A 256-nucleotide genomic window follows, 5' to 3' on the forward strand; every position below is an offset into this window, starting at 1 on the left:
GCCCCTGCAGCCGTGAAAAGTCAGCAACGGCAACAGCTAAAAATACAGGGCTGGGAGCAGGGCAGCCCCGTGCGCGGGAAGCTGTGGGCAGCGGGGCGGGCGTGCGGGGCTATTCTCAGAGGGCTGCGGGACTATTCCTGGCCGGTCAATATTGATTCAGCCAGCTCAGGTGTAACAGCTCAGCCTGGCAGCACCCTATTTAGGGCCTGGTGGGAGGTGAGGCGAGCGGCTGAATTGGGAGCCATGACCGAGGGAG

This window comes from Cariama cristata, unplaced genomic scaffold (assembly GCF_000690535.1).
Source record: "Cariama cristata isolate BGI_N322 unplaced genomic scaffold, ASM69053v1 scaffold29360, whole genome shotgun sequence".
NCBI lineage: Eukaryota > Metazoa > Chordata > Aves > Cariamiformes > Cariamidae > Cariama > Cariama cristata.